Genomic DNA, 25857 nt, shown 5'->3' on the forward strand with positions numbered 1-25857 from the left:
AATTATATTTGCAATGCTGTACAACCACCACTACTATCTATATCCAAAAGTTTGCATCACCTCCAAACAGAAACTCTGTACCCATTAAGCAATAACTCTCTATTTCTCCCTCTCTCTAGTCTCTGGTAATCTCTAATCTACTCTCTGGCTCTATGAATTTACCTATTCTAGATATTTTATATAAGTGAAATCATACAATGTTTGTCCTTTTGTGCAAAAAAACATCTTTTTAACTATAAAAGCGATATATATTTGTTGCAATATATGAATTTATAATAAAATGTAAATGTCCCAAACTTGCCTTGCCCCCTCCACATTTTCACTCCCCATATGTAATCACTGACGACAGTCTAGTTTATCCCTCCAGTCTAGCTTTTCTAGTCATGAACACTTAAATTTCATAATGACTTCTAGAACAGACTCTGGAATCAGACCACTTGGATGTGTCCACTGGGAAAGTTATTTCACCTCCCTAAGCCTCAATTTCTGCATTAGTAAAATGGCATTGATAACAATACCACTCTTCCACAATTGTGAGCTTGAAAGGAGATAAGAGTTTTAAAAGCACTTAGCACAGTGCTAGATAAACAGTAATAACTCATTAAATGGGAGCTATGTATAATATGGGGCTTCGGTTTTTAAAAGCAAAACTGTGATCACATTATTCATGTTGTTCTACAACTTGCTTTTTAAAATTCATTTCTCATTAGTGCACACACACCTACCTCATCCTTTCTTAACTGCTGCATATTAAAGGACTACAGTTTGTTCTCAAATTACATCATTCTGATATTTTATTTTGTATTATGAAATTAATGGAGGTTGTCATTCTGGAGCCAGCACTGTTCTCAGGTGGGTCAACACAATTTCCAGGATTCTAATAATAATAATAGCAAGAAGAAGATGAATCATTTAATGAACTCCAACTGTATTCTAGGCATTGTGTCGGTGGTTTTGTATACCTTATTTCTGGTCCTCATTCCACTCTTCTGACTATGCTGAAAATAATCTCAAGTGTAGATGGTCCTGTGTGGGTGGATGGTGACTACAAACTGGCAGGTGATTCTTGGCATTCTGGAGAGCTCACCCATGCAACAGTGATTCACTGGGCCGTGGATCAGTCTTTGATTATACCTGCCAATCTTGGTTTGCTCATTCTCTCTTGTCAAATTTTGGTCCAAGGAGCAGAGAAGAGAGGATGGAGGGAGGACACCTAGTGAATGGGGACTTGGAGATAATTCATTTCTTTCTCTAACACTAACCTTAACCCTCTAGTTTCAGGGGTGAAGTTGAGAAGCAGAATTTTTTTCTTTTTAAATGAGCAGGATTTTACCTAGACACAAGCAAACAGAAATATAGGTGAACTGTGAACACATTTTAAAACCATCTGCTTTTAAGTTTAATTAGGTCCCATGTGTTTATTTTTTCTTTTATTTCCTTTACTTTAGGAGAGGGATCCAAAAAAAAATATTGCTGTGATTTATGTCAGAGTGTTCTGCCTATGTTTTCCTTTAGGAGTTTTATAGTATTTGGTCTTACATTTAGGTCTGTAATCCATTTTGAGTTTATTTTTGTATATGGTGTTAGAGAATGTTCTAATTTCATTCTTTTACATGTAGCTGTCTGGTTTTTCCAGCACCACTTATCGAAGAGACTGTCTTTTCTCCATTGTATATTCTTGCTTCTTTAGTCGTAGATTAATTGACCATAAGTGTGTGGGTTTCTTTCTGGGCTCTCTATCCTGTTCCATTGATCTATGTGTCTGTTTTTGTGCCAGTACCATACTGTTTTGATTACTGTAGCTTTATCATATAGTCTGAAGTCAGGGAGCATGATTCCTTCCATTCTGTTCTTCTTTCTCAACATTGTTTTGGCTATTCGGGGTCTTTTGTATTTCCATACAAATTTTAAAATTATTTTTTCTAGTGCTGTGAAAAATGCCATTGGTATTTTGATAGGGATTTCATTGAATCTGTAGATTGCCTTGGGTAGTATGGTCATTTTGACAATATTGATTCTTCCAATCTAAGAACATGGTATATCTCTCCATCTATTTGTGTCATGCTCAATTTCTTTCATCAGTATCTTATAGTTTTCTGAGTACAGGTCTTTTGCCTCCTTAGGTAGCACAGCAAAGGAAACCATCAACAAAATGAAAAGAAACTAAGTGGGAGAAAATATTTGCAAATGATATGACTGATAAAGGATTACTATCCAACATATATAAATAGCTCATAAAACTCAACATCAAAAAAACAAACAACCCAATTAAAAGCTGAGCAGAAGAACTGAGTAGACATTTTTCCCAAAAGGAAATGCAGATGGCCAACAGGCATATGAAAAGATGATCAACACACTAATCACCAGGGAAATGCAAATCAAAACCACAATGAGATATCACCTTATACCCGTCAGAATGGCTATCATTAAAAAGACCACAAATAACAAATGTTGGCAAGTATGTGGAGAAAAGGGAACCCTCCTACACTGTTGGTGGGAATGTAAATTGGTGCAGCTACTGTGGAAAAGGGTATGGAAGTTTCTCAAAAAACTAAAAATAGAACTACCATATGACCCAGCAATTCCACTCCTGGGTATATATCTGAAAAAAACAAAAACACTAATTTGAAAAGATACATGCACCCCAATGTTCATAGCAGCATTATTTACAACTGCCAAGCACCAAGATACAGAAGCAACCTAAGTGTCCATCAACAGATGAATGGATAACGAAGATGTGATATATGTATATGTGTGTGTATGTGTGTATATATATATGTATATATATATATACACACACACGCACACACATACATACACAATGCGATACTACTCAGCCATAAAAAAGAATGAAATTTTGCCATTTGCCATTTGGAGGACATTATGCTAAGTGAAATAAGTCAGACAGAGAAAGACAAATACTGTATGATATCACTTATATGTGGAGTCTAAAAAATACAACAATCTAGTGAACATAAAAAAAAGAAGCAGACTCATAAGTGTAGAGAACAAACTAGTGGCTACCAGTGGTGGAGGGCAATATAGAGATGGGGGAGTGGGTAGTACAAATTCTTGGGTGTAAGACAGGCTATAAGGATGCATTTTACAACACTGGGATATAGTCAATATATTGTAATAACTATAAATGGAGTGTAACCTTTAAAAATTGTATAAAAATTTAAAAAATAAATTAAAAAAACCAATTATCACACCCCACCCCACCCCCACCGCCCAACAACAATCTGCTAGCTTCCCAATCTCTAGTGTGGAAGGAGGGGCATGTCCCTGATCAGAGGAAAGTTCATGTTATAGTTCTCCAGCACTTTAAACAAGAAGCTGCTCATGTTGATTATAAAGAAATTGGAACAGGGACGGCCCAATAGCCCACAGGGTCCCAAGGAGACTGGGGCCTGCTTTTCTGTTTAGGCAGGGGTAGGAAAAGCACATCTACCTTAAAATCTTGTCAATTAGGAATGACCCCCTGCCCTGTTGTCCTACTGCCCCAGAGAGCAGGCTATCAGATTATTAAGTAAGCTGAGCGTTGTCCCGACTACTGTTAAAAATAGTTACACATTCCGGGACTGGGCTGTCCCTATTTAAGTAACTCAGCAGTCTTTGTAAAAAATACAGAAGAATAAAAGCCAATTACCTTCTTACTTTTCAAACAGTAAATACTGAATTTACATGTTGCTATCTAAATTGAAACTCCTGACATATAATCCGGTTGCATCAACCAGCTTTATATTTAAAGCTTATAGGTCTCAACTACTTTCAACGAACAAAGACACTCTCATTACACAGTGACATTTTCCCGGAGTAGCCCAGGCCCTAGGAAAAGGAATTTTCCCAGAGGCCTCTTGTCAAGAGTTGATTGTTTTATTGCCTGGAATTCCATTTATCTTCTTATCTTTTAAAAATTCTTCCCAGTCTTCCCAGCCATATTTAAGTCCCACTAACTCCATGAAATCTTCCCTACGTCTACGCCAACCCACTGATTTCTTCTTTTGCTTGATTCCTGCAAGTGCCGTATTCTGAGCAACATCGTTTGGGGCATTTACCCTTTCCTTCATCGGTATTGTTTTGTTGGACTGTTAAGTGCCTTGGAAATAATGACGGTTTATCATTTTCCTTCCATATCCATTACAAGTCCTAGAATAATCCTGAGTGCATAGACTGAGCTCAGCAAATACTTGGGGCTGTCATCCAGAGTCAATAATAACAGAAAAATCTCCACTTGGAAGAAGAAAAACAAGGTCCACTTTCCTTTTCTTATTAATCCAATAATAAAATCCTTGGGCAAATGCTTTGTTTCTACATAGGAAACAGTCAGGTGCTGGAATCTCAAGAAAAGATATCCTTTATTTGGCATTTCACTGGGTTGGTCTCAATTCTTACAACCCATGACTTGAAATGGGCCAGGTTAGTAATATTAAATATTTGCAAGGTTAGTAAATATTTGCAAGTTTAAATGTGACCTCCAAGTAGAGCCTCCTGTAAAAAGCAAACTCAGAAGCTGATAAACTTCGCATGAGAAAACTGAAGCAGAGAGAGACATGGTCTGTATAAAGCAGTCTTTACTAAATGTAGTTGCAGTTTTTTGTAAAAGAAAAGGTTTTGGTGGTCAAATAAGGCTTGGGAAACCATGAGTAACTGAAGTTGTTTGTGTTTCTCCATTGCAAGATTTCTCAATACCTTTAATACGCTTATACCCTCCAAGAGAGGAAGTTAACATGCAGCATTTCAGGTTCTCCACCTGAACCCTCTCTCCATGGAGTATCTCTGGGTCTAGAATTCCCCATGTCATATTTTTGGACCTCTGCTCAACAGTCACTTATCTGGTATGAAGCCCTCCATTGAGACCTTTTAACCAAGCACATGGCTACCTGATTTCCATCAAGACAGTAGAAATACTGGTTCTCATTCACTCCATCCCCATCACCTGTCTATGCAGAATCCTCTATTACAATAAAAATAGTGTGTTCAGGAGAACTCTCTTCGGCTAAAGTAACTCTCCTACTAAGCCTGTTTATTTCACAGATTGATTATATAATGTCATAACAAAGCTATTCCTCAATCATCATTACAACATCTACACATAGTAAATATGTTTTTATACAATAATCCAGCCAGCAAATAACACAGGTGGTTAGGCTTGCCAAAAATGAAACTCTTGTTCTCAGAGCCCAGATACAGATTACCCAAGTACAGAATGGAGGAGGGGGTGGTTAGTAATTGACAGCAAAACAAATAGAAAAAGCCGAAAGTTTCCCATTGAGTTTAAGGTAAAATGTGTTACTATGATATTGCTAAAAACAAACACAAAACTATGACTTTAGGCTGAATTAACACAAGTACATGTGCAGAAGTTAAATAACTTTCCCAGTTATTATATATATTATATATATAATATATTATATTGTTATATATTAAATATTATGAAAGTTAAATAACTTTTTTCTACCCTTTCCAGAGGGTCTGGTAAAAGTTTTACACTGGATCCTAAACACATTCCTGAAAAGGCCGATGTGCTGAAAATGTGCACTCAGACCCTGTTCTGTCAGCTTTCCCCCACCTCCTGTGTTCCCCAGATCACAGCTGATTTCTCCCAGGTTCTATCCCAGCTCTGAGATCTTTGAAGGATATATGACATACTGCTTTTACCAGCCTGTCACAATGTCATACAGTCATGATCTCAAGGAAGTCTCTTCCCATCTCTGAGCCCTGGTTTGGAACTCTGTGAACTGAGGACATTGAATTAGACGGGCCTGAGGTCCTCCCTGATCTGACATGTCACAATTTTATCAATGCATATGAATCAGAGCTGGAGGAGAGCTTAGAAATACTTTGGCTAAAACATTTTAACTCAAGGAATCCCTCATTGAAAAACAGACATTTTTAAAATTCAATCTCAGTTATTAACATTGGAGTACAGATGAGTTCTTTTGGTAGAAAACAGGGATTCAAAGAAATAAAACATATTCAGGGGAGTTTTTAAAAGGCAGAATGGAAGGGACAGATCTGAGAGGGATGGCTCAAAGGGAGGGCATTGGCCAGTCGGTCCCAGCAAGGGTCAGATCCCTCCAAATGTGCCTGAGAGCAATGGGATAGAAAAAGTGGCATTGCCAAGGGCTTTTCTGGGCTGCCTCGCAACAGCCATGGGCAGCTTCTCCAATGATCATTTCTCCTCTGGCTGAGTTCCATCACGAGGTGCCACTGTGGCTTGTGTTCACTCCGGTTGTTCTTTCTGGGCCTCAGTTTCCCTAGCTGGACTCTCTTTATTAGTTGTCCCTTCTACCTCAGCAAACACTGGGCTCCACTCCCAGCCATTGCAGCTGAGCTGTCAGGGTCCTGCCCATTCCCAGGGACCTACCCGGGAGCTGACACACAGACAGTTTCCAAACACACCTGCCACCTACAGATCCCAAAGGGCCTTCTTGGGAACAACACTCTAATCAATGAGGAGAAAGAGCTGGTGGGGGATGCATTCAGCTTCCTGGCCCCTGAGGGGCCCCTCAAAGAGGTTTCTCAGGGGTCCCCACTGGGATTGAGCCTATTGATCCACAGAAAACTCCACCTTTAACATGATTTTGATTGGCCTTTTCCCCTTCCCTGTCATGTGTCCTCACTCTCTTACCATGATTCTTCCTGGAATCATCCTCCCAAAATGTAACTTGTACCTAAATCCTTGTCTAGGGGGAGACTTTTAGAAGGACCAAAGGCTCAATCACCCATTAAATTTGATGTCTGCCATTTTGGACCCTGCTGGGTGCAGCCCATGTCTAAGTCCCCTTCCATAGGTCTTGGAAGGGAAAACAATGGCAGGGCCAGAGTGGAAGTTCCTGTGAAAACCATAGCCCTGAGCACCATGCTCATCCCCCCACCCCATCCCATGCATTCATCTCTGTCTTCTTTTTCAAATTTGATTTTAAATATTTACAGCATCATACATCTTCCCCACTAGATATTACTAATGAACTGTTATTGTCTGCAAAATCTACCAGATGAGTGATGGCCAACTTAAAAAGAGCATCAATGTTTTATTCGTAAAATAGAAGCTGGGAACAGAAAATGCTTATGCGTTTTTAGGCCTTTCATCATTATTATTATTGATCCTCTAGTAGAGAGGAGGCACTCTGGCAATCAGCAGACAGAATTGGAGATTCCACACGGCACCAGTAAAAAATTTTATAAATATGTAAATGTTTGTATCTGTTTAAATCCGTATGTAGCGCAAATTTCAAGAAAATGTAAATTTTCAACCTGTAAATTTCAAGAAAGAAGTGGAATGTGAAATGTCTCATTGACAAAGACGGAACTCTATATATTGGCCTGTCCTGCCAGAGAGAAGACTGTGCCTCTCTCCCAGGTATTACTTTGTATTTCTGGGTTACGGTGAAAAAAAATCAGAGACCCTGGTAGGCACTGACTACCTAGAGTTGGCCTGAATTCCATCCCACGTCTGCCCTGCCTTTCCTCTCTTCCTGCTTGCTCGCTATTGTGACCCCCATTTCGAGGCTCCTGTTCTGACTCTGGCAAGCAGTCCGGCTGAGGGTGCCTAATGGGGACTGGATCCTGGGAGCCACACAGATCGGAGTTCAAAGCTCAGCTGGCCTTATCAGCTGTGTGACCTGCGGCATACTAGTTGCCCTCTCTGAATCTCAGTTTCTTTAACTTTTAGGTGGAGATAAGAATACCTACCTATCTACTTTGCAAGTCCTCAGTATTTGTGGCTCTTCCTGTCCAGTATGCAGGAAAGGAACCCACCAGTCTCTACTAGCTAACTCTCTCTAGTTATGGATGAACCTACGCTTTTAAGTGTTACCTTTGCCAAATGAATCTCCTTATTCCAGGTATTCCAATCTAGATGAGCTCAGGGCATTCAAGGCATTCAAATGAATTATAAAGCTCTTACCCCATGGATTTAAGGCTTTTGCCAGCAACAGTTCCTTTCTAGGGTGACAAGGGGTGACCGGGAGTCCATGCCCACCACACAGCCCCCTTGGAGCAGTAGCCAGCACATCTTCTCTAGATTCCAGTCTGCTAAGCTGGAATTCAAGTGGGTGGAGACCTTACTGGAAAATTGAAGCACTGGAAAAATACTAGACTGGGTGTCAAGCACCTGGGCTCCCCTCCCAGGCCCACCACTGGTGGCTGTGTGCCCTTAAGATAATATATAGCTCAGGGTCTTTAAGAGTATAAACCTGAGGTCTAGAAGTCTTGGGTTTGAAACTTGGCTGTACCATTCTCTTACCTGTGACTTGGGGAAAATGGCTTATCCTCTCTGGGCCTTATTTTACTTACCTTTAAACTAGCAGCTTGAGGCTGTTTTAGGTGTCCAGTGAGGCTGGTGCATGGGAAGTGTTTAGCATAGGACCAGACTCACAGGAAGTGTTCAGATATTATTCTTCCTCAAGTGTTGGTTCCTCATCTGCAAAATAAGATGATGGCCTCTTGCCCTGCCTATCTCACAGGCCTATAGAGAAACTCTTCATAGGATGGCTACGAAATCATTTTGCAGTCTCAAAGCATGTTGTACTCCCAGTTCTGTGCCAGATTCTGGATGACCTAACTGAAAGATTAGACTTCCAATTGGCATTGTCCAATCACAACAAAGAAAGAACATGTGTATGTGGTTCCATTTAACCATGTCCTAGCTGAAGTTGTTGCTTGAGTCATAGAAACTGATCACTCAACCCCTGCCCTCATAGGGAGGTGGTATCTCTCTATTCTCCTATTCTGCTATAATTTCCTGAAACAAGAGGCCCAGCTCTTTCCAGAGGGGAATGTCTTCAGCTAAAACTTGGGCACAGCAAAGCAGAAATGAGGCCCAGAGGCATTCTGGGAAAGGGGCATTCCTCTGCTGGGATGGGGGTAGGAGAGGGAGGTGGGTGATTTTCCTAGGGTCACTGTGTCCTTCCTTCCAGGTTAGGCTGATTATAAGGCAGCTCAGACTCAGTCATCAAGCTTGGCAGTATGGGTGACAGAATAAGAATAATTTAATGCCTTCTCCATGAGGGATGAATAAGCTCTTACACAGACCTTTCACAATCACTATGCAGACAGACCCTGAATCCATCTGGTTGAGTCACTTCTCTCTGTGTCCCCTAAAACATAGAGCACAGTATCTGACACACAGGCATAAAACAAGTGTTAATTGATTAAAGGAATGAATGTGGAAGGGGAGGATGGGAGGATGGATGCTAAGTTGATAAATACTAGGCAGAGAGCAATGAAGATGAAAACAGAATACACGTCCTAGAGTGTATGTCCAGAGACAATGGCCCCGGATTCCAGATCAGGTACGAGGTTAACTGCAACAAAGCCTGCAATATTTTGCTTCAGAAGAGGCACCACATCTATTAATGATCCAGCAACCAGGATATAGATGCTGCCTCACCCTCTCTAACCTATGGGTCTTTTTTCTTGCTGGTGAATGACGGCTGGGGGGTGCAGTATGAGTTGGAGACTACTCTCCAGCCCCAAACCACACATCCCTTCTCCCACTCCCTCTTGTCCTTATTACTGCAGAAATGACCCATCTCCTTTGGATTTCCAGGCTGCGTGGGGGGTCAGAGAAGCCTGTATTCTTACAAAGATAGAAAATTGAAGGAACAAAGGGCACCTTGGAAGGATAACATCAAGAGGATGAGGCTTAAGAGAGGGAGCCTAGCCTCCCTACGACTTCCCTGTTCTAGCTGGATCTCCAAGAGGCCTCGGGACCCACTTCTGCTTTTCACTCATCTTACCAAGCTCTGGTTCAGTCACTTCCCATTTGGGCAAAGGATGCTCAGTTACCACAAGGCACAATTCTCCCTCATCTGTGTAATTCTCAGGGCTCAAAGGGCCTCTAATGAACTACCTACCAGTGCCCTTTCCTCCTTGGGGAAAAAATGAGTAAACCTCATGTTCAAAGGTATTCTCCTTCCACACACCACACCTACCTGATCCAGCCCTTTGTCCAGAGCATTTCTGCTTGGCCAAAACCTATTATACAGCTGGTCCTCCATATCTGCAGGTTCCAAATCCTAGGGTTCAACCAACTGCAGATAAAACTATTCCAAAAAAATTCCAGAAAGTTCCAAAAAGCAAAACTTGAATTTGCACACACCCAGCAACTATTTATATAGCATTTACATTGTATTTACAACTAATTACAAAGCACTTACATTGTATTAGGTATTGTAAGTAATCTAGAGATGATTTAAAGTATACAAAAGGATGCTCACAGGCTATATGGAAATACTATGCCATTGCACATAAGGGACTTGAGCAACTGTGGATTTAATACCTGCGGGGGTCCTGGAACAAATCCCCAGTGGGACGAGGAACACCTGTACACCTTCATTCTTCTCAGGGAGCTGGGGAAATTGGGTTTGCATTCTAAGGACCTGGATTCCAGTAGAGAGAATTATGGAGGTGGTGGTTGGCACATTTCCCTGCCCATGGGGCATACTGTGCCTCTGGGAAATGGGTAACAGGCATCTAGACTCAATGGGGTGGGTGGGTGGAGCATAGTATTTGACCCAGTCAGGGAAGGTTTTCCAAAGTTTGAACTTAGAGCTGAAGGATAAACAGGAATTACTCCAAAAAATGGATGAAAAGGTGTTCCAGGCAGAGGGACAAGTATGTTCAAAGGTCTGTGGAGGAAGGAAGCAAGTAGAATGCCCTGATGCTGATTTGGGTTGTCATCCTGGGAACATGCTGGGATTGGGCTCCCCTGCCTCTCTGAAGGTAGGCGTGGACACATGACTTGCTCTTGCCAATGGAATGTGAGCATACACGTGTGTGTCATTCCTGGGTGGAAGCCTCAAGGGCTGGTATGTAATTTGCCATGCCTTCTTTTCCCAATCAGTGCACCACCACCCATGCGCCCACAACCCCACCATTGCTGATACATGTTGAATGCATAGTATGAACAATAAATTAGCCTTTGCACTTTTAAGATGCTGAGATTTAGGGGTTGTTTGTTGCAGCAGCTTAACCTATCATATCCTGACTGATAAAGAAGGTCAGTGTAACTGACAATGAGAGAGTAAGGGAAAGCATCGTGTGAAGCAAGACGGAGAGATATTTAGGGGTCAGATAGTTAAGAGTTTTGTAACTCATGTTAAGGAGATTTGATGTCATCCTAAGAGCAAAGGGAAATCACTGAAGGATCTGAAACAAACAAACAAAACTGACTTTACATGGAGAAAAGATGGGAAAGAAGCCAAATCACAGAGGAGTAGAAATGGCAGACCAGTTGTGAGTCTGTTGCATAGTCCGGGCAAGAGATCATCATAGTTTTGCTAGGGTGGTGGTGGTGACAGAGATGGGAAGTAGTGTATATGGCTGAGATCTCTTTAGAAGGTTAAAATTGATGAGACGTTGGTAATGACTGACTATGGGTGTTGAGAGACGGGGAGGCCCCCAGATTGCTGGCTTATCCAACTGGATGAAGGATGGAGTCACTTACTAAAATGGGTCCTAATAAAAGAGGAGCCAAAAGCAGGGTTTCAGCAAAAAATTTATAGTGTCCAGGAATGGTTTTCAGCAAAGGACTTATTCTGACATTCATTCACCAGCAAGAAAAAAGTTTAACCCCGTCTGAGAGAGCAGGCATTTTTTAAACAATTCCAAGTATTTCATCATTGAAGCAAAGAAAGAATTTGCTTCAAAAAAAGAACTGCCTTGCCCCTGCCCAAGGAAAAACATCTAGAAAAAAAGTTTCCATGTCATTTTTGTACAGTTGGGGGAGTTTTCTTCCCCATGATATTTTATGACAAAAGTATCAGATAGCTTATTAAGAAACCAAACAGGAAAGTAAAATCTGCTTTTTCTACTTGGCTTTGAGGGAAGTAGTAGAAACAACACAAAACTCAGAGACAGAGGAGCCTGTGTTTGAATCCCACTTTGCCACGTACTTGCTGGGTAATCTTCAGCAAGCTATTGAAGCTGTATAAACCCTAATTCTGTCATCTGTACAATCAGTGTATTGATAGCCATATCTCAGATGATTATGAGAATTAGATGAGATAATATATGTGGAGAACTTAGTGCAGTCCTTGGGACATAGTAAGTGCTCATTAAATGTTAATATCTTACTAGAGGGATTATCTAACAGGGATATTGATGGGGCGATGTAGAAGTTCGAGACCTAGATAAGACACTCCACTCCTCTTGCCCTATGGAGTTCCAACCAAAGCACTCTAAATACAAGGAACTGTAGCTAGTTGGAATTATAGGCTCTGCTTCAACTCTTCCACATAGAGTTCAAAGCGAGATGGGGCAATGTTGCTCAAGACAGAAAACTAAATGAGAGCTCTTGCTTCATGTTTTCTCCTTGAAACTGAGGTGGCCTGTAGTCAGAGATAGAGGAAGGAAACAAAAAGAGAGATAGGGAGGCCAGTCCTGACTCAGAAGCTGGCTCTTCCCAGCTGTTCTTGCTTTGTGCAGACAGGATGTGCAAGAGGAAGATTGCATTTCCTTTCCACCTCTTACCAGAGTGAGCCTGCCCACTCATAACATGTGGGCCAATGACATTAACAAACAAGATCTACTGGCAGATCTAATAACTACTATAATTTTGAAGCACTGTTGTGCATAAACACTATTTCAAGATCCCTGTGACAACTGTAATATAATATGAAAATACAAGGGATTTCTGTTAGTGACAAAATTACAGGTGCCATTAATATTATTGTGGTTTGTTATGCACATTCATGATTGAAGATTTCAGGTAGAAGTTAGCAGAGATGTTATTTTTTCCCATCCAAGTTCATTCACCTCCCCTGCTGAGCTTCTATCCACATAACCCCTCCCCCACAGGGATAAAAATCCCTGATTGTATAGACACAGCCTCAGCTTAATGGAACCCAGCAACTCACAGGGTTTCACTGTAATAGATATCATTTATTAGGCGCTTTCCGTGTGTACAACACAGTGCTAAGTGCCATAGAAGTCATTTTTATCCCCACAACAAACCTGTTAGGTAAGAACCATTATTGTTCTCATTTTTTCAGACAAGAACTCTAGATCAGACAGGGTATGTGATCTATCCCAGGACAAGCAGCTGGAAAGAGATGCAGTTGGGATTAGAACCCCCACATGTGTCACTCCAGAGCCTTGTGCCAGCTGAGACTCAGCAATAGCATTGATTCTGGCCACTCACCCAATCAACACACCCAGGCTTGACTGATTTTGGAACAGATCACTCCATATGATATGGAGGTAGGAGCTCATCATATCAATTTTTTGCTTATCAATTTTTCAAGGTACTTAATGTCCTACAAGTAGTCAGTTGCTGAGACCTTTTAAAGTATTTAAGAATATTTCAGGAGAAACTAAAACCTCATGAGAGCATTGCTTTCTCATTGTCAACCCCAGAGTTAGCCCTTGACTGCTTTTAGCTATTCAATGCCAACAGAAATAAAAGCCAAAAGAACTTCAGTAGCAAAGAGCGTTCCCTGAAGGTGCCTACCCCCAGGTTAATGGCAGGAAAATCTTTAAACCAGAACTTTTGAGGACTTCTCGTCTTGATTCACTATTTGAAAAATCAAAATATTGTAAACTTTCAAAGGGTGCTTTTCTGATGACAAGTAAACAGATTAATGGGCTTAAAAAAATTTTTTTTATTGTCTGTTTTGTTTTGGTTGAAATCTAAGGGTTATTTTATATCCCCAAGTAATTCCAAGTTGCCCTCCAAGCTCTTATCTGACATCTAACCAATCTTTGAGTCTGACTGGGCTTTTCCAGGATATAACTACAGATTGTTCATTGTCAGAGAGAAGATTTTTGCCCCTAGAATTATATATGTATTTCTCTCAAAGGACACTCAGAGGAGAAATGATCAATGAGAGAGGGCTGTGTGCTCATTCACAAACATCAGTGCATTCTTTCTCTTCAGCTGGCTGCCAGGTTCTCTGAAAGTTAGAAAAGGAAGGAAACTTATAAATAAGTTTTCATTATGCTTGGAGTGGGGTTAAACACGGATCATCAAAAATATACTGATGAATCAATACTGAATTGCCAAAGCTCTGTTGGTATTCCTGCTTCTGTTCTTGGGTTATTTTTAATGGTATGCATGGCTTAACTCCTACAAAGTATAGAAGCCTAACTGTTTTCATCATTGGATCATAACTACCCATTGTCACACTGCCTTAGTTTACCAGATCAGCTCTTATCACTCCTAGGAGATAATGTTTTGAATGAAAGCTAACAGAACTGTCAAAATGTTGTTTGTTTAAAATGAAAGGGAGATAATGTTCACTACATTGGGTAATTTCCAAGTGGACCCACGAAGATGGGGCACAGAATTGGGAGACACTGGACAGTCAGATGTGTTGAGGAGATTAAGGGATATAATATAGGTAAATCCTGTAGCACAGTGTTTGACCCATGGTAAGTGGTGGTAATTAATTGTTTCTTTTTGGCTACAGATAGGAAATATTTTGGGTTACAGATAGGTGAACCAGTTTGATCTGGTTATCCCAGGGAAGGTTAATGTCAAGTTGGTTCTAATAACTCCCCTCGGATACCTCTGCGGTGCATCCCTCCCAGGAGTAGTTCAGACACATTTAGGACTATGTGATCTTTTCCTATAATGGAACCTATAAAGGTTACACTGATGAGCCCTTCTTGAACCTTCTAAACTCCAAAAAGGCAAGGACCAAGTGTCTTTTTGCTCTTCCTTGTGGCTTCCAAAGCACCTGGCACATAGTAAGTGCTCAAAAATATTTACTCAATGTAAGAACATGGGCATGGAGAAAAACATTTTTAACCTGGAATGATGGATCAGATGTCATAAGATAAACACTATATGCCTCATCATCATGTATAGGGCAAATTTGTGTTTGGGTTCTGGGAAATCTCATCCATTTTCAATTAAATGGAATAGAATAAACATACCATACATTCTCATTCTTGTAGACCAAGAGGGTACCCTAAAAAGGAGCTCTACCTGGTGCTGTTTACCCAGAATTCCACTGGCCTCATGTTGATAAGACCTTTCAAGTGCACAGCTTCAAGAGATCTGATCATGAATTAACCAAGACATGCAAATATCAAGTCCCTGTCCCATTAAGGTAGTAGGAATGTAATCTCAAACAACTTGGCTCTTCCTCTTCCCCCAGGTAAAGTTCTGGGATTGGGTGTAAGTAAGTAGTTTCACCGTATTGATAGCAAGATCCTCTGAGTTTTCTGTTGGAGCTGATAACCTTCTGGGACACCACCTCCCTTCTCATCTTTGGCCACTGTTTCACATAAGTCTCCATTTTCCTTTTGATCCATGGCTCCTTCAGGTTGGGTGGCTCTCCAGTTACTTCTGAGACATGCTGGACACTGCGGGATTTATTTTGTTTCTCCCATGACATTGGGGCATAACCATCTATGCAAGCCTGTTTCAGGTCCCTCTCATAGTTATCAGAATCCTCCTCTCCACATCCTCCCTGACCCTGACCCCCAAGCCTAGCCCAATGAAATCCTATCTAGTCTCTGAAGAAACTGACTCAAGATGTTTCTTCCCAACATCTTGTCTATGCCTTGCCTCCCCCTTACCTGGTGCCTAGTCCTTTAGAACATGAAAACCTGGAAAGACTCATTTTTTCCCTTGCTTTCCACTCTTTCATCCCTTCTCTGCTGCAGCGCTTTGAGCAGAGAAAACCTCTTGAATGAGGTGATGTGCATTTGGGCGGTTGTGGGGCAGGGGCAGATAGAGGGAAATTGTGGTAGATATTTTTTGTGAAAATGGCTTCAGTAATCCTTTCCATCCTTTTACTATGACCCTTTGCAGTATGACTTTGCTGCTCCATCCATAAAGATGTGGAGTCTATTTCCCCTCCTTTTGAATCTGGGCTGACCCTGAGTCTTACCTTTGACCAACAGAATATAAAGGAAGTGATATTGTGTGACTCCCAAGGCTAGGCCTCAAAAGTCCTTGCAGCTTTCACTTTCATCCTCTTGGAATGCAGTACCATGATGCAAAGAAGTCAAGGCAACCTTTCCTAAAGAGAGAAGCTCAGCTGATGGCCAGCACCAACTGCCTGACATGGTGTGAGGCTGTCCTGGACCATTCAGCCCCAGTTGAGCTCCCAAATCACTGAAGACACATGAGTGACCTCAGGCAAGACCAGCAGAAAAGCCCAATGCTGAGCCCAACCCAAATTGCTGACCCACAAAATCATAAGTAAATAAAACAGTAGTTATTTTAAGCCACTAAGTTGTGGACCCGTTTGTTACAAGGCGGTAAGTGATACAGACTTAAAACACCAGGAAGAGAAAAGTTGGGTAATGTCTTGATGTATTACTGCAGTATGGCTATGCCTTAGGTTTTTTCCAGGTATTTCAGCATCTCCTGTCCACATTTCTAGACTATTTGTCAGGAAATCTCACAACATTTAAAATTGGAACTTCCCCAAGGAGTCTAGGGAAAATATCAGAAGGCAGAAATGTAGAAATGACAGGGATGACTTCCTGGTATTAGCACTAGGTCCTGGATAGGTAGAGAGAATGATGATTGACTCAGCAAAAATGTACTGACATGCCTGTTCTATGACCATGCTCATGGTACTGAGATACCAAAATAATCCCATCCCTTCAAAAATTTATAATACACTTGGTGGAAAAAATTAGGATGTCAAATATTTAAACCAATTTTTCCTTCAAAACCAGAGTCACATCTCCTAAGCTAATGTCCCGTGTTGAGACCGTATTTTTAAGAGTCTAACAACATATACACTGTCTCTTCTCTCACTTTTGGTATATTACTGTGGCTCCCAGAGAAAGAGCTATCTGCAAGAAGCACTTATGTTATGTTCGTTGAAATATCGCCAATAATTTATTTTGCGTGTAACTTCTATTGATCATGAAAATGCTTATGTGATCTGTTGTGAGGTCTGGGTTTGCTTGGTGATATTGATCGAGTAGATTCCTTTGTGAAAAGCTGCATTGATTAGTTTCCTGACAAGCTGTTAAGGCCACTTGCAAAGCTGTCACGAGGGATACTTGCAGTTAGAAGAGTGGAGCTCAACTCTAATGTCTCTCTGAAGGGACACTGAATGGAAGATAGATGAATGCTGACTACATCTCTGTGCTAGGTAAACACCCAGTGATCCATCTCCCGGCTCTCTTTTTTTCCCATGGGAAGAAAATTCATATACAAGCAGTGAACAGTCTCTCCTCTATCCTTAATTAGCATGGGCACTGGAAAATCCACCCGAAACACAGAAGACTAAGAAGAGACAGAGCTGGTCACGTTTAGCAGCCTCATTCGAGTGCACTGTCAGCAGGACCATTCTGCTCTGCTCCTCTTCTGAAAGGCAACCTCCAAAAAGCCCACACACAGAGTCCAAAATCTGGATGGAAGACAATAAATAAGCTCTGTCATGAGAAATACAATGTGAACACAAGAGGGACTAGAACAATGGGCCTCAGCGCTTTCTGACAAAAGAACACCAGATCACAAGCACAAAGGACACTTGGCAATTCCCATTTCTTTACAACGAAAATTCATCAATAGCTTGGGCACCCAAAGGAGAACAACAAGCAATATTTAAGTCCCGCCTCCTACAAGAGCTAAGCAAGAGCCTCTAGAGTTGGGGGTGGGAGAGAGAAAGAGTCTGACACTGGCTGCAGCAGCTTTTCCTGAGGCATATGTTTTAGAAACCCATTCCTCTGAATGGCCTTCAACAGAGTTCCATGATTGACTGTTTGACTCACTAACAGATGAATACCTGTTAGTTTATCTGAGAAGTCCCAGAAAAAAGAAGTCTCAGGGTTACATGAAACATGTTTCATGTTACATGAAACATCCCAGGGCCTCTGGGATGAAATTTCTCAATTTCATTTTGATTTATTCTCAGGCAAGTCCCTCTTTATTGCTATAAATCAGCCAAAGATCTCCTGGTGTGGTGATCTAGGCTGGTACTCCCAAGGGGTGTGTTTGAGGAACAATCAGTGGCTTTGTTTGGTTATCTAGAGGGGCTTCATTATTTTTAGTGATATTTCCAAAGTGAGGGGAAAACCTAGCTTGTTGTAGTTGATAGAGAAAAGGCTAAGAGGCTATGTGAGGGAGGAGAAAGGAGAAAAATGGGAATCAGGCACTAGGAAAGAACTGAAAAAAAAGTTTAATGAAAAATATGCATTAAGTTTTTGGTACGGAGTAAGCAATGTGACTTCCTGATCTCCTCACAAAACCTTCAGAATGATCTACTTTATTTATGATACTTTATAGAGTTTGACTGTTATTTGGGGGAGGGGAGGAGATGGTTATGAGTAATGCAAAGAAGTGTCAAGTCTGGCCTCTGGGTGGGCCTCGAGCTTCCCAAGGGAGACCCTGTCACATTTGACCAGTTTAAGTGCTGCTCAAAAGTTGGATTAAAAATGAAATCACATCCCAGTCTTAAACCCCCAAACCTCTTGATCAATCATGGTTTACAAAGCATCTAAAGAAAGGAAATTTTTGACCAACTGATCAAAGCAGCACTCAGAATGGAACCACTGATTGAATATTGACCTCAGCAGGCACTGTAATGCATCTTATTGGCAAATCATTACTAGTTTATCTTAGTGATAGAAGGCACAGATTGAAATTACAGAGGCACTTACTTCTCTGGATCAAGTGACTAACTAGCAGGCAAAAAAATCTCTCTGGACTTTCAAAATGTGGCGGAGGTGTGCAGGAGAGGGGGCAGGAGTCTTGCTAGGAAGATTCGAGGTTGGCTTAGCCAACCTCCCCGTAACTGAGTATCCCCACGACCACTCCAGTCCTCATCTTCTCTTCAAAAATACAACTCCTGTTACACCTCTTACAACAAGCCTTCCTTTACTTTCCCAACCCTCATCTAGTTCACTCTCCTCTATTTTGTTCTAGTGCAAGCAGTGTATTGGTTAGGAGTTCAGATTCAAGTTGTGTGCACTGTTTCACACGCATCATCACTTGTAACCCTCACCACAACCCAGTGAAGTGGGTTTTACTAATATCCTCACTCTAGGGATGAGGAACCTAGACTTAGTAATTAAAGTCAAAAGTTAAAATAAGATAAAATATATACAGAAGTTCTAACATACCTTATATATCTCAATAGGTAAGGATGCACTCTCTGAGAAGCATGTGCTGAACTCGCAGTCTACTGCTTATGGAGACTGGTACACTTTTTCCTGTAAAGGGCCCAAATAGTAAATAATTTTAGGCTTTGTAGGCCAAACGGTCCTCTGTAGTAACTAATCGACAATGCTGTTGTAGTACAAAAGCAACCACAGAAAAATAAATAAGGAATGGGCATGGCTGTATTCTAATAAAAAAGTATTTGCAAAATCAGGTGATAGGCCAGATTTGGTCTGTGGCCATAGTTTGCTCACCCCTGTCTTAGAATAAACTCCTTGAAGTTTGGGCATTATTCTCAATAGGTATTATAGAGACATATATCAATAGTAAGTCTCCAGTATATGCGATCTGATTCCAGAATCCAAGTTGGAAAAGGACCATCAGTAGGAAACAAGACCATTTTCTGCTCCCTCCAAAAATACTGGCCTGAAACTACCCCTAAGAGATGGTCATTCAGCCACAGCTCAACCACCTCCACTGACAGGAAGTTCACACCTGCACAGGTTACCCATCTTCATCAAGGGGCATGTGGCGGGTTTAGGATATTTTAAAATTAGATTTCTGTTTCTTTGACGAATAGAACACTAAGTTGGTAAATTTCCAAATACTGAAATCTCGACACGGTGAACACATTCTGTCCAAGAAGATGAGAAAATTTTTCTAGTGAGCAACATTATACAGGGCATTCTAAATACACTAGTGAATATATGAACCTTGACTTTAAAATAGCCTCTCACCCAGCTGGAAATATCAATGAGACTGAGTTCATGTGCATTGCTCCTGTATAAAACCATCTATGAAATGTGTATGCACTGCATATTATATGTATGCCTACTCACAAACTATTTTTCCTATTGTTTCCTTAGAAGAGAAGTAATTAGAGAGAACTGAAAACTCATCCTGGATTTCCATAGAAGGTGAAGTTTCCTAGAACATCCATCCATCTTTCCTTTTAGTCAGATACTCACTCATCACATATTCACAAGCATCTACATTGTGCTTGGTCCTAAGGAAGAAACAAATACCCATAAACTTAAAATCTAGTTGGAGAGATAAGGCACAAGGTCACAAAAATTTAGAAAACTACATGTGATCTCTTGGTTCCATTCCCGTCAGAGCATTTTTGAGAACTTTGACCCAAATTCAAGTGTCTGATGAGCTCTCAGAAGTTTTACAGTGTAAAAAGTTACAAGATGAACATAATTTTATTTTGGCCAAATGTAATAATCTTTATTTGCATTTATATATTGCTTTGTAACCTTTTAAAATGCTTTGAACATTTATGGCTTTCATGTATCCTCCTTCTATGAAATTGACATGGCAAGCAATGTTATCCTTATTTTATAGATCAGGAAACTGTGGTCTAGAAAGGGTAATACTTTGCCCAAGGTCACACAAGTTAATGGCAGTACTGGAACTAGAATACATCCCCTGATCCCTAGCTCTTGGCCATTCCCATCAGACAAAGCAATCTTTCTCCTCATAATGTATATGAACCATTTATGAATGCAGCTGGAGTTCCAATAATATGGGCTTGGGCTCTAATCAAGGCTGGAAAGAAAGAAACCCTCTCAGGCTACCACAAATAAAAGAAAAATGGAACATATGCAAGGAAACCACCTGGAACACACAGGCTGTAAGTGCTGTCAGGTTTCGTGGAAATGTGAAAATTCTCAGTAAAAGATGCATCTCCTTCCATCTCTCATGTTGGTCTCTCTCATCTCTGCTTTCTGTTCTCCTCTCTCTCACCCACCAGCCCCTATTTATAAATGACCCAACCTGGCTACCAGCCACTAGCCCTGAAACTACGTGCCCTGCTGCGCCAGACCCTCCCATCAACGGTTACCTCTAATCCTCCTAGCTCAATTACCAGCAGAGATAACCTTGTCAGTGGTCAAATCTTTCACAGTTAGGGGTTGGGCATGAGGTTAATACTGCGTGTCCTTACAGAGGCTGCACCAGCTCGGCAAATAGACCTTTCTCATGGTTTGACTGTAAAAAGTAAATGAAATATTCCAAGTAAAGCACATAGAACAATGCCTGGCACAGAGTAAAATGTTGAGAAATAATAGTTATTCCAGTGGAGTTGCACCAAATATTCATTTTACTTGCATGAATTCAACTATACATATCCAAGAAAGGGAAACAGAGAATAAGAAAACATCTCAATGCTCCAACCACTCAGCCCAGAATTATACTCAAAGAATGTTGCCTGGAGTGAGTATGAGATGAAAGACAAAGCTCTCTCATTCCCTCACTGGGTCTCAGTCCCTGCAGGTCTCTCACAGTGTGAGCATCTCACCATGCTGCCTGGGATTCTGATGTTTGAAGATAATGCTTTTGGTACAACATGGCCAGTTACTTCACCTGTGCTCAACAGCCTGGCCTGACACCAGAGGAGAAACAGCTGCAATGGAAGTCTCCGGTGAGACACCTTCTACAGCAGCGGTCCCCAACCTTTTTGACACCAGGGACCGGTTTCGTGGAAGACAATTTTTCCACGGACTGTGGCGGGGGTGCAGGGGGGATGGTTCAGGCGGTAATGCGAGCGATGGGGAGCGGCAGATAGAGCTTCGCTTGCCTCCCCGCTGCTCACCTCCTGCTGTGTGGCTTGCTTCCTAACAGGCCGAGGAGCAGTGCCAGTCCACGGCCCAGGGGTTGGGGACCCCTCTTCTACAGGGTTGAAAAAATAATATCAGGTGGTTCAAGACATTCTGGCTTTAAACAGTTTCTAAAATTTGACTTTAATCAATTCTCACCTTATGAACCATCTTTTTTATGTGGTAAAGTATACATAACATAAAATTTACCACCTTCATTTTTAGGTGAACAGTTCAGTGGCATTAAGTACTTTTACATGGTTGTGCAACCATCACTACTATCTATCTCCAGAATGCTTTCATCTTTTCAAAGTGAACTTCTGTTCACATTAAACACTAACTTCGCATTTTCATGCATCTGATGAGACCCATGGATCATCATCACTTTGTCTCTATGAATTTCATTATTTTACTTATATAAGTGGCCTCATACAGTATTTGTCCTTTTGTGTCTGAATTATTTCACTTAGAATAATGTCCTCAAGGATCATCCATGTTGTAGCACGTGACAGAATTCCACTCCTTTTTAAAGGCTGAATAATATTCCGTTGTATGGGGCTTCCCTGATGGCGCAGTGGTTGAGAGTCTGCCTGCCAATGCAGGGCACACGGGTTCGAGCCCTGGTCTGGGAGGATCCCACATGCCGCGGAGCAACTGGGCCCGTGAGCCACAACTACTGAGTCTGCGCGTCTGGAGCCTGAGCGTCTGGAGCCATGCTCCGTAACGAGAGGCCGCAAGAGTGAGAAGCTTGCGCACCACGATGAAGAGTGGCCCCCACTCGCCACAACTGGGGAAAGCCCACGCACAGAAACGAAGACCCAACACAGCCAAAAAATAAATAAATAAATAGATTTATTAAAAAAAAAAATTCCATTGTATGCATATATCACATTTTATCCATCTGTCAATGAACATTTGGGTTGTTTCTATCTTTCTATTTTGAATAATTCTGCTATAAACAATGGTGTACAAATATCTGTTTGAGTCCCTGCTTTCAGTTCTTTGGGGCATATACCCAGAAATGGAATTGTTAGATCTTATGGTAGTTCTGTTTAATTTTTTGAGGAACGTCCATACTTTTTTCCACAGCGGCTGTACCATTTCACAGTCCCATCAGCAATGCACAAGGTTTCCAGCATCTCCACATCCTCACAACACTTGTTATTTTCTGCTTTTTTAAAAATAGTAGCCATCCTATTGGGTGTGAAGCTGCATTGTTTTTGAACCTAATCCTTGGTAAGATATGATTTCACTACATTATGAATATGAGGCTGATAAAGGGGAGGACATGTCCAGTGTAACTTACATCATCAATCCAAGCAAAATACAACTCAAGCTAAGGGAGAAAGCACACCAGACCACACAGTGCTCACTATTTCTCAGTGTCACAGATTCGTCTGGCCTGTGCTGCCTGGAGAGAATCACATTCATCTGAGAGAATAACAAACCATGCCATGCTTCTCACATCCCAAGGCATAGACGTCTTAGTCTGTTCAGGCTTCTATAACAAAATATCACAGCTTGGGTGGCTTACAAATGACAGAAATTTATTTCTCACAGTTCTAGAGGCTTTTGAAAAGTCCAAGATCAAGGAGCTGGCAGATTCTGTGCCTGATGAGGCAAGCTTACTGATTCATGGATAGCTGTCTTCTTGTTGTGTCCTCACAGGGCAGAAGGAGTGAGAGAGCTCTCTGGGTCTAATCCCATTCATTAGGACTCTACCTTCCTTACCTATACCTCCCAAAGACCCCACTTCCAAATACCGTCACATTGGGGATTATGTTTCAACATATGAATTTTGGGGGACACAAATATTCAGTCTATAGCACATAGAATATTCATTGTTTGGTTGCACTGTTCCTGCAGTCCAAAAACACAGTCACTCTATTTTCCCATCAGTGATGAGATAGGGGTAAACAAGGTATGTGCCAATCTTGAAGAGCAGCTACTGCTAAGGTGTAAAACTGCCAGATAAATACAGGATGCCCAGTTAATTTAATTTCAGAAAAACAACTAGTAATTCTTTAGTATAAGTATGTTTCAAATATCACCTGTATTTTAATTTGCTAAATCTGGCAACCCAACTCAGGTACCCAATGGCTGGCCTATTTCTGGAGGACAAAGCAGCAATACTATCAGCACTTAGAGCTTTGCAGCAGTTTGGTTGAGGTGCTGAGCAGGAAATGAGTTACCACAGTCTCACACAAGGATGCCTATGGTCCCTGAAATTGTTACAATCACCCCTGGGCTAGAATTGAGATATCCAGAGACAGACCTTCAAAGATGATATGAAGAGAAATAATCAAGCCTTAGAGGCAGATTATAACAAAGATGATAGAAAGATAAACTTCCCCTCTAAGGTGCATTCTTCTGAGCAACCCGGGCCCAGATGCCCAAGGTAGCAAACAGATTGATAACCACCTATAATCAGCTTTTCCTCCTTTCCTCCTACTCTAACAGTGCCTTGCTCCTGTTCCCTGAGAATACTTCCCAAAATAAATTAAATGCATGGAAACCACAGTCCCAAACTCTGTTCGGGAGAGGAACATTGTACAAGACAGCCATCAAATTACTTGCTTGGATTTCACCTTTTAGTAAATATTCTCCCTGGGTATTTCATTCACTCCCATGGACTTACTACCACCTACACTCTGATGATTTCTAATCTATACCTGTAGGGGAGACCTCCTTGTTAAGCCTTAGACAGCTCAATTTAGGTTTTACATAACATCTTTGACTTCTATAGGTAGAAAAGTCAATCTGTCTCACTACCTACTGTCTTCTTTCTGCACTACAAATCTATATTCAAGCTGTCATAATAAGATTACTATTCAGATAAAAAATGCAAACTCCTTTGAATCTTCCTTCTCCCAGTCTGTTGACCACATCGTTCCAGCAGTGAGCTCTTCAGAGAGAAACGAGGCTGTAACTGCAATGTGCAAGGTAAGTCTAAGGCTCCAGTTATAGGGATGGAGAGAAGAGGTATATTTGAGATAGATTTCAGAAATAAGTAACCCTTCAATGTGGCAGGACAAGACTAAGGGTCAAAGTAATTACATGATTTTTTTCTTACATACCAAGATCATGGTGGATTGCTGACTACTGTCTAGCCTGATATTCTCTCCATTTTAAGTTTTTAGAGAGATCTTTCTTGAAACTAGAAGAATCTGCAGGTAGTTAGGAAGATACCCTTTGGAGTGGCAATTGTTTCAGAATAATCTAGTTAAAACCCATCATATTGAAAGATAGCTGATCAGGGTAGAAAAGAGAGAACAGGGACCATCAAACCTGTAGAAATTGAGCTACTAATTAAGAAATTCCATTTGCAGATCCTCATAAAAATCAACTGTAATTCTTGCCCTTGGGTCCCATGAGATGCCATCGTACCCTACCAATATAATAGTAATCAAAGCTGAATATCCAAGAAATCTCCTAAATCTTGGTCTAGTACATTATTTCAAAATGCCACATAACTTCTTTTTGTGACATTCAAATAGACTCCAAATTGAAAGTTTGTAAGATGCTAATTACAGCTGAATGTTTATTATTTTTGTGGTGATTTTATATCCGGCTGGTGGCCTCTAAAATTACTCTGCGAATGAACAGAATTAGGACAAGTATTAACCTCTGAGCAAATATAAAAATGATGGGTATACAATAGATACTTATATATAATATATAGGAATGTATGAAGTATGCAATTTACATACCTTTTAGCAATTTTTGAATTATTTTATGGAAAGCTTAAAAACAGGAGAATTGAATTCTCTGAGTTGGGATGTTTTCCCACTAGAAATATCCATTTTCTTTAGGATTAGGCACACACCTGCTGACCAGTCTAATGACTATGAAAATCACCCAAAACCATACTGGGGTACCTCCTTTCTCATTTCACCTTTGGACAACTTTCAATCTGGACTGTTTTGGCCAAATACGCTTTAGTTATGTTAATAATGTAGGAGTGACTTGCCATTAGAGCAGTCCACTATTATTCAATTTGTCATAATTTGGATAATTGGGAAAGTGTTTAACATATTTAAGGGAAAATAAATTTTAAGCAAGTTATTAGCATAATGAATACGTAAGTAAATATGCTGACTGTAAAGAATGCCAACCTGTTCATTAGGTAAATTTTTGTCTTTTTGTATTTACTACCTCCAAGTTACCATTTATGGA

This window comes from Balaenoptera musculus, chromosome 19, assembly GCF_009873245.2.
Source record: "Balaenoptera musculus isolate JJ_BM4_2016_0621 chromosome 19, mBalMus1.pri.v3, whole genome shotgun sequence".
Classification (NCBI taxonomy): Eukaryota; Metazoa; Chordata; class Mammalia; order Artiodactyla; family Balaenopteridae; genus Balaenoptera; species Balaenoptera musculus.